General features: G+C 43.0%; 1 protein-coding gene across 3 annotated transcripts in view; it reads left to right on the top strand.

Moving 5' to 3' along the window:
• DPP10 (dipeptidyl peptidase like 10) overlaps positions 1-12,612 on the top strand; it is a 992,794-nt gene that overhangs the window by 557,376 nt on the left and 422,806 nt on the right. Inside the window, exon 1 of one of the 3 annotated variants that reach the window (XM_053254272.1) lies at positions 11,463-11,537. The exons of the other annotated variants lie outside the window; for them this stretch is intronic. The gene's annotated coding sequence lies outside the window, so the exon portion shown is untranslated. Of the gene's footprint in view, positions 1-11,462; positions 11,538-12,612 lie in introns of those variants that run through there. 3 annotated transcript variants of the gene reach the window in all.

Raw genomic sequence — 12,612 nt, 5'->3', positions numbered from 1 at the left:
GCTGGGATGGCTGTCCACATTATTTGCCATAAGGATTCCTGTGTATGCCTCTTGAAGATGAGCCATGGTGACTATATTTCCATCCAACAATGTATTCTCAAGCAGACTAAAGAATTCAATTTCAAGTGCCACCTCATTCATCTTGCTAGGTTTGGGGGGCTTGAGTGCTGAGTCACTGGCATTTGTTACATGTGTTGCCCAGCACTGTTTGTGGTATTTAATGTCAATAGCATGTGCATCTTGAGGATCAGTGGATTAGGGATGTGCACGGAACCGGCGGGCCTCGAACCCAACCGGGCCAGTTTGGTTCAGCACTCCCTTGAATTCCCCAGTTTGGTTTGGTCTGTGGGGGTGGTCACGAGCTTCATTCTGTTAAAAATAATTTTAAAAAAACTTTTACTCCCCTTGGAGGGAGTTCTTGGAAGCCGCGCAGGAGGGTCTGTGGAAGTTCCCCCTCCCCTCCGCTGGCCTTCCTTATAACCTCCTCGACCAGTTTGGTCACTCTTCAGCTGGTTTTTGTCCTTTACCTGGCGGCCCGGTGGCCATTATGGAGCCCACTCGACTGCGCACATGGCCTCTGTGCAGGGGGTGGTTTGGTTTGACTCTGAACGGTCAAACTGAACCAGTTCGACATCTAACACATTCAGCGTCAAACCTGTTTGCACACCCCAACAATGGATGTACAAAGCTGGACAAGCAGTTTCTCATTCCCACTTGTTTTAACTGCATCTTTAAGGGATTGACCAGCATTTTCTGTAGCAACTAAATGCAGAGGGTTCTTGTAATTCTGTCCATTCTCACAAAAGAAACACAATTCCCTTTTGTAAGGTGATGCTCAAGAATGAGTGAAGATACTGCTTTGACAGTACTGGGTCTTCCTCAGTATTTGATTTGATCTTTTTTTCATATCATTGGTTGGCATATTTGATCATTTTCGTATGAACAGCCTCTTGATAACATTTTCTATGCCACGAACATCCTTTTGCTTGAAGATCTTGTCATGTGACTTCACCGAGGCATCTACTAATCTCAGAAAAACATTTGTATCCATACTGAGCACACTCCCTGATAAAGCTCAATAATTTTTCATAGGATATAGCAACAAGCTTCTCCAACAATGCCTCATTTGTCTTTCTCTGACAGATGATACAAAGCGAGTCGTTACTGTCATATCTTAGTACTTTAGCTCCATAAACTTCAGGGTGGGAAACCCCTTCCATTGTTAATCAATGAACAACAGTCTCAACAATATTTAAGTAGCTCTGAGGATCTGAAACACACACAAAAATGCAAATTGAAAACTATACTAAAACAAAGTTGTACACATAAAAAACAACCTCAAACGCTTAACTAGGGAAATGTCATGATCATCTGGGTTTCAGCTGGTTTTGGCAACATGTAACCCCTCCTCCAACCGCTGACAATGTTGAATTACATTTTTATGTTATAAAGAGAGTTAAAACACTGCCTAACTTTGGTTAATTACCTTGTTGGTTGGTTTAACAGACATGAATATTGCTTTTACATTATAAAATACCTCAAAAACTTAACTTTCTACTTTAATGAGGGATTATTTTAAAAACCCAGCAGATTCTCAGATTGCCAAAATGTTTTTTCTTGTTTAAATCATCTTGCCATTTTGCTGTATGCCGATGATATGGTCCTTATGTCCCTGACACCGGTAGGATTGAGACGGGCCCTTTCATTGCTCAGCTCCTATTGTGATGAAGAGCTTATCGAAGTAAACTATCAAAAAACTAAAGTGTTAGTTTTTGCCAGGCGCCCCAAATGCCACATATGGCGAATGAATGGTCATCACTTGGAACAAGTTAAAATCTTTAAGTACCTGGGCGTGGTTTTCCACTCCTCAGGTCAGCGCCAGGCACATCTAAATTATATTGTGCAGAATGCCCAAGCCTAAACCCACCTAATCAGATCCTTTTATTTTACAAAGGGGGCTCTTTGTATTCCAGCCGCTCTTAAACTATTTTGTGCCAAGGTCTACCCTTTATTATTATATGGTGCTCAGTTGGGCCCTTTTGGCAATTTCGTCACACTGGAAGCTATCCAAACAAAGTTTATTAGATCTATATTGTAGCTTCCCAGATGTGTACCTAATGCTGTCATTAGGCGTGAGGTGGGCCTTGGCTCCTTGGAAGCGGAGTATTGGAAATGCATTTTTGCATTTTGGTTAAAATTAGTCTTTTCTCAATCTGGACTTGCCCCCTTGGTATTAATTGACAATTTCGATTCTACCTGGAAGTGTCTTGTTAAAACAAAATCCCAATTTTATGGGTTTTCACTGGATATGCTTATTAGTTTGGGTTATGATTGTGCTAGGAAGTCTATTAAACAACGTATTCCTGACACTGATTTACAGTTAGAAGTTGCCAAAATCCCAAAAGGTGTTTAAAACCCGCTGCATACTTAAATAATATTTCTTTTTTCAAGTTCAGACGGGCGCTATCTTTAGCTCGATTAAATGCGCTCCCTACAGTGGTGCTCCAAGGGAGGTTTAGGGGGGTTCCTTACACATCCCGACTTTGCCCTTGCGGTTCAGGCGATAGTGAGACTACTGAACATGTTATTTTACATTGTGACCTCTACAAGAATGATCGATCAACACTTATCTTGCCGTATCTTGTGATGTTTCCTGGTTATCCAGATGAGTCACTCTTAAAAAATTTATTGTCAAATTTTAATCATAAATACACCAACACAGTGGCTAAGTTTTGTTATATTTTATGCAAATTACATTCTGTTGTGTGTGATAATGTTTCTGGTCAATGACCGAAATAAAGTATGTTCTGTTCTTGTTTAAAGAGGTATTCTGGAGATAATTACATAAGTGGTTTGCTTTCATCACAAAACTCCCACAGATTTCTAGATCATCATATATGCTCCCGCACTCTATTCTATACCACTTCCTTTGTGCTGTGAATTTGGTTTGTATTGGACTGTAAACACAAAGGTTATTAGTGGGGGAATGCACATGGATATGGTGATCTCTCAAAGATTTCCTTTGGAAAGTAAACTAAAAATGACAGCTTAGACACTCAAGTAACATGGAAGATAAACCTCACCACTACCATCCAGAGCCCTGACGGCACATTATGGGATTCTTTTGAACTTTAAGTTGCACATGCTCAGAAAAAATTTCTGAAGAAGTCATATGACTTCTTGTCATATACCAAATAACTATATACACCGCTCTGAGCTCCTGGGAGGAAGAGCGGGATATAAATGTAATTAATTAATTAATTAAGTAAGTAAGTAAATGATATGATGAAGAAATTCCCTTTTAGTTACTTTTTGAGACCTATATGATTTCAAATCTGGCTCAGACATTTTTTTGAGATCAGCTTAATAAATCTCCTTCTAGTAAACATCAGAAAATTTCCCAATGGCAATATCACATTATTTTTGTCTTCAAATTCAAGATGCTTCCTGCCAATCTGATTACACAACAAACATCCAGCTGATCCAGTAGTAATTTCTGACAAAAGAAAGTTATTTCTTTCCTTCACCATTTGCCTTTTGCAATTAAGAACAACAAATTGGTCTAGTAAGAAGCAATTTGCCTACGGTCCTTTCACTATCCCTACAACTGGACTATTGCTGAGGTGGTTCACAAGTTAGCCCATTTCAGTCTTAAACATGCACATGTTGGCCATCTTGAATTGGAGTGGATCACAAAATCACAAACTATGTGTTTGAGGGGTCACTGTGTGTCCCTACAACTGTACCAAATTTGGTCCAAATTGTTTTCCACTTGCACCTCAAATGTCCACATGCCTACCATTTCGAATCAGGGTGGATGACATAATTACAAACTACACCACGGAGGTGTCTCTACATGTCACTCACTACAACTGTACCAAATTTGGTTTGATCAGATTTGTTTTATATTTTTAGCTTAATATTTTAATTGTGTCATTTTTACAATCTTGCTTTTAAATTCTGCTGTTTAAACTTAAACTTTAAACAGTTTAACAATAAAATCCCTTTCCCTCCTGCTTGCCAGGAAGGGGTGAGCAAAGGAAGAGGGCATGCCCCAGTGTGATTTTGCCAGTTGTCAGGCTGACATTCTTGGGCTGGGATGCAGTGGTGTCTCTGTTGCCAGGCAACTGCTTTCTTGGACTGGAGACAGGAGGGACGGAGCAAGTGCTTGGAGAGGTGACCAGAAAGCCAGCGTGGTGTAGTGGTTAGAGTGCTGGACTAGGACCAGGCAGACCCGAGTTCAAATCCCCATTCAGCCATAAAACTAGCTGGGTGACTCTGGGCCAGTCACTTCTCTCTCAGCCTAACCTACTTCACAGGGTTGTTGTGAAAGAGAAACTCAAGTATGTAGTACACCGCTCTGGGCTCCTTGGAGGAAGAGCGGGATATAAATGTAAAAAATAAAAAAAATAAAAAATAAAATAAGCAGCACCACAGGCATGGATCAGGCTCCATGTGCACCCCCTAGTCTCTACCCCATAGCCCACTCTAAAGCCAGTTTGAAGTGGGTCTATATAATCAGTATCCTCCAAAACTACCTGGAGTTAATCAGTCACCACCCTCTTAATCACCTTGCCCAACCAAGGGAGGCCGGAGACTGGCCTATAATTATCTATCACTGAGGGCTCTAGGCAGGCTTCTTAAGTAATAGTATAACAATTGTCTCCTTCAAACATCAGTGAGGCATTTGTAATGTCAGTTAGGTCATCTCTAACAGCCTCCCTACTAGATGATATAAGCCATGTTGGGCGTGGATCCAGAAGACAGTGGTAGCCTGAATACCTCAAATAAGCTAGTTCTCATCCTCAAGAGTCACAAATTGAAACTGATCCATTCTAATCAAACAAGAGGAGTTACTGGACACCCCTACCATTTAATCTGCAGTAATAGTAGAGTCCAAGTTGGCTCACATCTGAGATATTTTATCCTCAAAAAGGCTATTAAAGGCATCAGAGAGACTCCAAATTCAGGTTCAGAGAGTAGGGGTCCAGAGTCAATCCCCTCACAATTCTGAACTACACTGCTGGATGGGAACTTGTGGATGAAATATGTGCAGAATAGAATTGCTTCTTTGCTGCACATATTGACACAGTATAAGCCTTTTAAATGGCTGCACAGTATAAGCCTTGACACAGTATAAGCCTTGTCAGATTCGAGTCAAATTCTCCTCCACTTGTGGCTCCAGTCTTCTCCCTTGCTGCTTCAGCTCTCACCTACCTCACAGGGTTGTTGTGAGGATAAAAATAACCATGTACACTGCTTTTTGCTCCTCGGAGAAACAGCAGGATATAAATGTAATAAATAATAATAATATATCTGTTCTGTATACCATGGGACTGATTTTGATGTGTAACGGAGAGGACACAGTGGCAGTTGTGTCTACTGCCCTTGTAGGCTCACTATTCCAAGTCTCCACCAGGACATCAATAGAATCACTGGCAGAACCAACTCTAAAACCTTCCAAGGGCTCTTGGAATCCTATGGGACCTATGGGACCCAATCCTATGGAACCCAATAGCCTTCTCAGGCAGACTATCGTAATAGGCCCTGCACCCCTGCAGAGGAGAGTTCTGGCCATGATCTGAGCGGAAAACCAAATTAACACAGCTGTATATGTTAGACCTGTAACCAGTTGGGATAGACCCATAGTTATCATGGCCGCTATGAACTCCTAAGCTGCACCAGAAAATCTAGTCCCAAAGTGAATATTGAACTCCCCCAACACCAATAGCCTTGGTGACTCCTACACCAATTCTGCAACCAGTTCTGTTTCATTATGAAACAGATATGTTTGATGATTTATGGTGCATTCTGGTGTGTGTGTGTGTGTGTGTGTGTGCGTGCGTGCGTGCGTGTTAAGACAGATTCCTTTGGTCTTATAGCCACAATTTTTTTTTAAAAGCCCTGGAATGCATTGGGGTTTATACATTGTTATGACATCCCATCATTACCTTTCTGTTCAGGATTTAAGAAAATAATGTCTGGAAGAAACTGAGAAGCACTTCTGGTGCTCCTGCTATTGTTGCTTGTACAGGCATATTGCAGTGCATTATTAAAAAGAAATATTGTTCTACTTGAGGTTAGTACCAAACTTTTCTGATGCTTGTTTTCATAAGTAACTACCTAATAACACCTCCTCCAGTTTCACCACTTGTGAATGGGGCAGCAATAATGGAGGTATTTGTTCGGATAAGCATCATTCTAAGCATTAACATCAATAAAATAAATAGTCCATATGGCTAGGTGCTGAAGTAACTATATTGATATGATAAGGAGGTAATTAATGGAGAGAGAGAGGGAGAAAGAGAGAGAGAGAGAGAAGAGGTCATAGTCTGCACTAAGAGTATGCCTTCAGGACTGAACCCTTGTTTTTAGGAGAAATACTCACATAGAGATTTGATAGCAACAAACTGACTCTAAAGGCATTTTTACTCAAACCTAATTTAATGGAGGCAGGGAATGTCCCTGGAGCTATGAGGGAGAGGGGTCCTGCCAGCTGAATAACAGCTTGCTCTTCACTGTCACTTCTCTGAAGAAGAAGGGGTGGGGGGCGTGGAGAGGTCCATCTTCACTTTTTGTCCCAGGGCCCACTGCAACCTTGCTCAAGGAGGTGGTCACATCTTCTGAAATGAGCAGGTCTGTGATGTGATATGCCTGTTCTGGGTAAAATTATGAATATATCTCACAACAATCTTGTAAAACAAGACTCATTTTGGATGTTGAGCAGCTTTCAAGAGGTTGCGAAATCACAAGATCTGACTTAGGACAAAGGAAGCCAAACATCTGTAGTATTTTCAAATTAAACACTGATAGATCGTTGTCATCAAAAGTAATTTGAAACGTTGATATGCATACTAAGTGTTAATAAGCATATTAGCTGACCATGTTTCTTCACAGAGTTAGCATGGTAGAAGAAATAATACATATTTCTAGATTTAATCTGAAGATACTGTGATCTTTATTTTATACTGAAGTGGCTAAAAATTGAAGATTGTATTTATTTAATGTATTTAATTAATAAATTAAGCAGCTGATTAAGAGTTGGGAACAGTTTATGTGTTTTTTATAGTAGATGTAGGAAGAATTTTCTAATATAACAAGTGAAAGTAACTTGTTAACTGGGAAATGTTTTACTATGTGCATGAGAAGTGTATGCTAATCTCCTGTACAGTTTTCTTTTGAACACTACAGTGGAAGGCACAGCAAATATGCTTATTAGCACTTCAGGGAATGTTCAAAGATAGGGATGTAGATCGCTCTTCTGAGAAAATGGCCTAGTGTAATCAAATGCTCAAATTCTTCTGTTGCACATGAAATTCATAACAAGATTATTAGAAACCATTCTGAGATGGTAAATTCTTTCACAAATGAAAAGTACTGTATGAATACTTAAATGTGGGTCTTCTTAATCATTTCCCCTCATATGCTCTTTTAAAAGTTTTTGAATAATTGGTTTGCAGAACTTGCATTTATTTATGACAATCTGACTTGATTTTATTTCTAAAAGTTTGTGATGTTTTATTAAAAGTTTGTTTTTAAAGATCATGTCCTTGACTGCTTTTAATTCATTAAAATTTGAATATTAAAATAGAGAAACCAGAAAAGGGAAGTGAGGCATGTTATACTTTAAATTCATGTTTAGCTTCAAAGCAAGCCAATGTCAAAATGATAATTAGAATCTGTCCTTGAAATGGCTTTGTTAAGGAACATTTATTGAAGGAAGAGAAACATTTTCAGTTTAAAATGCTCAGCTGATATGCTCAAACTGCCTCCAAACATTTCACTACATTGTAGTATAGGAACTAATGCCATAGTGTCCTGCTCCTTTGGATAACTTTGTATACAAATAATTTGGATCAATGTAGAAACAGAGGAACACTAAAAAGTATGGTTCTAGAGAAGGCTGTGATGAGGGAAATGATAGGAAATGGGGCATACACAGCACTGATATAGATCTAAGTATGCTGCTGCATCCAGTTGTGAAGCTTGTGATCAGCTAACAAGGCTTGTGTCATGACTCGTAACGGAGCCAGAAGAGGAGGGGGGAGTTCACTGGGACTGACTACTTGACTGTAAGGGATTCACATCCGGGGGGTGGTGGTGGTAAAGTGGTAAAACCCTCCCAAAAAGGGCTGAGCAGTCCTAAGCCTTCACCAACAAGGGTTTATTATTACATTAAAATCAAAACAAGATGTAGCGGATTATAGCCCTTGTTTCAGAGCAAGCTCACGTGAGGGGAAGCAAAAATGCTGTATCACCTCTGCTAAGCCTTCTGACAAAGGCTACTCCTAAAACTTTATTTCTGGTAGGTTCAAAAATGGCTGCCACCTCCAGCCGTCTCTATTACAGAGCTTGAACCTCCCTGGGCTTGGGGTGGAATTCCCAGGGGAAACGCTCTTTATTTTGCTATGGAAAAGTACAAAAATCTTCCACGTGCAAGCCTACATGTGGTGAGAAAACTGGTAGTTGCTAAACATCTGAGGATGTGCTTTCACCCTTCCAGCCCCCCTTTCTCCTTAGTTAAAAACCTCACTCGGAGAGGCTTGTAAAAGAAAATAACAAAAAAAAACCCAAACAGCTTTATTCAAATGCTACAGACTGCTTCTGTTTGAGGTACTCTTGGCTTTTAGTTACAGTTAAAAATACTCAGTAGATTACAAAAATACTTGAAAAAGCACACCAGATGATGTTGGGGTGGCACACTTTAAAAATCATGGTTACCCAGTTGCAAGGAACAGTTATGTAGGAGAATCCAAAAGCACAATTAAAATCTTACATAGCCTTTTGCAACGCCCTGGCTGAATGGGCGAAGGCTAGTGTTTCTTAGTTATGTTACAGGTAAACAATCATAGAACAGTTTCAGGGATATACAAAGCATACACTAAAGAAACAGAAAACCTAAATCTAACTAAACAGAAAATCAAAATCTGACTAAACACACTTTCCCTGGACTAAACTTCCCAAATCCAAAGACCTGACTTCCTTGGTCTTTAGATCATCCAGTTCTGTCTTCGAAGAACTGCAGTCATCCTCCATCAGCCATCCTCCCTGGACACATGTGTTCATCTCAGCACCCTCAACCAGCTTCTTCTAACGAAGAACTCCCTTTTCCATCCCAATGGCTCTCTAGGTCCCACTCACCTGGTGTGCTGATTGGCTGAGCCCTGGAGTTCACCAGCCTGTCAGTCAGGATAGGGTTCACTTCCAGTTAACTCTTTAGGGGAGGGGTGATCACTACCGGGGTGGATCCACCATTGGGCCAATGGGTTCAAAGAACCTGGACTGTTGCCCAATCAGGGGCCGCATCTCGCGGCCCTAACACGCCCCCCGCGTCTGGCGTCAGGCGCGGGGGTGCTAGTTTAGCTCCTGAGCAGGGGCTGCACGGCTCCTTTGAGAGCTAAACAAAGGCTGGCACTGCATTTGTAGTGACAGCCAGGAGCAGCTTTTCCCTGCAAAGGCAGGGAAGAGCCATGCCTGGCTGCGTGCTGAGAATGCAGCGCCAGCCTAAGTAGCTTCTGAAGGGGCCGCGCGCCCACTTCATGAGCTATATAGGCTGGTGTTGCAGGGAAGAGCCGCTCCTGGACTGCACTGCGAAAGCAGCGCCAGCCCTTTAACTCCCGAAGGAGCTGTGCAGCCCCTTCGGCAGTTAAATTAAGGCATTTCGGCTGCGCAGTCCCTTCAGCAGCTAAATTAAGGCAGGGAAGAGCTGTTCCTGGGCTGTGCTGCGAAAGCAGCGCCAGCCTCTTAACTCCTGAAGGGGCCACACGCCCTTCAGGAGTTAAACTGCAACTCTCCCAGACCGGTTCCAAATGGAGCCTCAAGGCTCTGTTCAGCCAGACCATGCCCCGCGTCTGACGTCAGAAGCGGGGGCGTGGCTAGCCCTAGCGGCTGATGTCAGACACGGGGGCGGGTCAGCGGGGCCACAGCAGCAGCCACACACACGCCACCAGCAGTCCCGCTCCACCAGTGATCACTACACAAGAGTATGCAATAAGATAAACTTGCTTAAACCATGCAGAGCATCTGCGCACTAGTACTTGCTTGCTCACCTGATCTTGTGCCACGGCCCCCATTCCTCAGAGTTCTACCCTCACCTAAGCTTCACTCCTGCTGCTCCTCCTCCTCCATCCCATTGCTTCCACCACCCCCTCACCCCTTTTGGTTGCTCCTCCATCCCATTGCTCCACCCCCTCACCCCTCTTGGTTATGGCTGCAGCATTGCTGGAGCTAATTCGCCAAGCTGCAGCCCCCTAAACCCAGAGATCTCCCCACCCTCCCCTGAGCCCCACTCCTGTCTCTTTCTGCGGGATTAGCAGCAGTATTCCAGGCCCTTCCTAACTGCTGCCAATGCTGCTGCCTCGTTCCCCTCAGGATGCTGCCAGTCCCCAGCCTGTCTCTCACCTGCCTGCCTCCCTCCGTTCCTCCGCTAATGGTCTCTGTTGCTTTGAGGAGCGGCAACGGTTGACCGGGCCCTTCCATGCTGCTGCCGTTGCCGCTATGGACACCCGTTCCCCTCAGGCCACTGACAGGCCGAGGCCCATCCCTCCCCCCCCCACTTTCTTCCTGAGTTAACAGATCTTGATCATCTTTTTTTCTCATCTAATTCACACAGTGCAGCCTCCTTCTCCTGAAGGGGCTCTTTCTTCCCTCATGACCCCTCTCTTTGCAGTCTCCCGCCCACTATCCTTTTATAGATGGATAGATTATTCTCTTCTCTACAATCTCCCACCAGTAACAGCTGACATTCTTGGGCTGACATTCAGCTGACATTCTTGGGCTGGGATGCAGTGGTGTCTCTGTTGCCAGGCAACTGCTTTCTTGGACTGGAGACAGGAGGGACGGAGCAAGTGCTTGGAGAGGTGACCAGAGAGCCAGCGTGGTGTAGTGGTTAGAGTGCTGGACTAGGACCAGGGAGACCTGAGTTCAAATCCCCATTCAGCCATAAAAACTAGCTGGGTGACTCTGGGCCAGTCACTCCTCTCTCAGCCTAACCTACTTTACAGGGTTTTTGTGAAAGAGAAACTCAAGTATGTACTACACCGCTCTGGGCTCCTTGGAGGAAGAGCGAGATATAAATGTAATAATAATATGAGAGAGAGAGTGTGTCTTCATAAAGCAGATTGTAAAAGAGAGAGAGAGTTTTCATTAAACCTGGCAACTCAGATTCCAAGCAATAAATAAAAAAATAAGTTCCCTCAAATGTCTAACCGTACTGGTCCTAAATTGTTAGTTACAGGCTGTGGCCTTCCTATTTCTCCAGCAGCTCTCAGTCCTCTGCTTAGTCAGGGCCCTGCTGGGACAGAACTAACTAACAGACCAAAGCTTTCTCCTCTCCAGTAGGTGGCTGAGTGTTTAATGCCCACCCAGTCCTCTGGATTGGTCCTCCTGCTTTGAATTTCCCAGGCTTTTTGCCTTATTAGGAAAGGCCCTCCCTCCCAGCAGTTGCTCTAAGTGAGGCCTAGTCCTCCCTCCAAGACTTCCCATCACTACAGCTTGCTAGGAGATTCAAAGAGGATTCCTGCTCACAACTTCCAGAGGTGAAACCATGTGAAAAGAAGCAAAAAAATAAAATAAAAATAAATTCTAGTCAATAAAGTCTTACACATGAGCAGCAGAAGAAGGCTGAGTCATGTAGCCCAGGTTTGCAAGTGTGTGCAAGCCCATGCAACTTCTGCAAACCCAGCTCACTCAGATCTTTGTGTCCTCACTTTTCTACCCTGGGCTATTCTGTTAATGAGACTGTTCTGGAGTGCTGACTACACTCAAATCAGGCTTTTGGGGCTAACGTGGGGAATCAGCATGATTAGGTCAAAGAACAATCTAATACAGAATAAAAAGGACCAAGGTGTAGACTTAAAGAGGAGAGAGAAGGGAGCAAGGAGATTTAAAGGGATAGGTAGTTAATATTACTGATCCCAATCCGTTGATGTGTGTAGGGATGTGCACGAAGGTAGGGATGTGCATGAATCAATTATTTCAATTCAAATTGTACCTGGATTGAATCACCCCGATTTGTTTTGGGTCTAAATTTGCCCCCCATCACCCCAGATTCAATTTGGAGCCCATCAATCTGAATCTGAATCGATTTGGAGCAAAAAAGGAGTTCCAGGTGCAATAGATTGGGGTGAGTGGTAGTGCCCATTGGATAGAAGCAACCACCCAAATTTTAAAGAAATTGGGCAAAAGGGTGATTTTTTTTAACTTTGTGCATCTTTAAGCTTCCCTCCCATAGGAAATAATGGGGATTTCAGTGGTCACATAACTCCGCGTGGGTGGCACCAGGGAGATGAACAAAGATGGTTTGTTTGTCTTTGATGCAAAATGATGAATGACCTGAGACTTCTCTATCATTTTGCACCAAAGAATCCACTCTAAGAACACGTCAAAAATTGAAAATAACAAAACCCATTACCCCATGGGCTTGTGGTGGGTGGTTGGCACCCCATGTGCACTACACCACAACCTGCTCTGGGCCACCCTGGTGCCCCCCACATGGAGTTATGGGGCTGCTGAAATCCACATTATTCCTTATGGGGAAAAGCTTAAAGTCATACAAACCTCAGAAATGTGTTAAGAAATCACCCCTTTGGCCAATTTCTTTGAAATTTGGGT

This window comes from Hemicordylus capensis, chromosome 1 (assembly GCF_027244095.1).
Source record: "Hemicordylus capensis ecotype Gifberg chromosome 1, rHemCap1.1.pri, whole genome shotgun sequence".
Classification (NCBI taxonomy): Eukaryota; Metazoa; Chordata; class Lepidosauria; order Squamata; family Cordylidae; genus Hemicordylus; species Hemicordylus capensis.
The sequence above is the reverse complement of the archived record's forward strand: the minus strand, read 5'-3'. Positions and strand labels throughout refer to the sequence as shown.